Source organism: Penaeus monodon, chromosome 30 (genome assembly GCF_015228065.2).
Source record: "Penaeus monodon isolate SGIC_2016 chromosome 30, NSTDA_Pmon_1, whole genome shotgun sequence".
In the NCBI taxonomy this organism is placed as follows: Eukaryota; Metazoa; Arthropoda; class Malacostraca; order Decapoda; family Penaeidae; genus Penaeus; species Penaeus monodon.
In genome coordinates, this window is record NC_051415.1 from 23,638,652 (window position 1) to 23,638,894 (window position 243).

The following is a 243-nucleotide window of genomic DNA, read 5'->3' on the forward strand; positions in this document are numbered from 1 at the left end:
GTAATCTCAAATCTAAACAGATTCTTGTTAAAAGTATCTACCAGTTGATGAAGAAATAGATAAAGTTTCTTAGCAACAGGAGTCGTTGTTTCTAAATCAGTTACATGTTCTATACTAGAGGTACAGCCAGGTTCATCTGAGAAGACGTCACTGAAGTTCATTATCTACCTTTCAGTCAGATCTTCGCACCAGTTAGGATATATAAGAATTTTAGCATTACTAGTCTTAACATTATTACAACCA

At 33.7% G+C, this 243-nt stretch overlaps 1 protein-coding gene across 1 annotated transcript in view; it reads right to left on the reverse strand.

Moving 5' to 3' along the window:
• Positions 1–16: 16 nt before the first annotated feature.
• The window catches only part of LOC119592650 (monocarboxylate transporter 12-B-like), an 8,681-nt gene continuing 8,454 nt past the window's right edge, over positions 17–243 (reverse strand). Inside the window, exon 6 of the mRNA XM_037941566.1 lies at positions 17–181. The gene's annotated coding sequence lies outside the window, so the exon portion shown is untranslated. The remainder of the gene's footprint in view (positions 182–243) is intronic.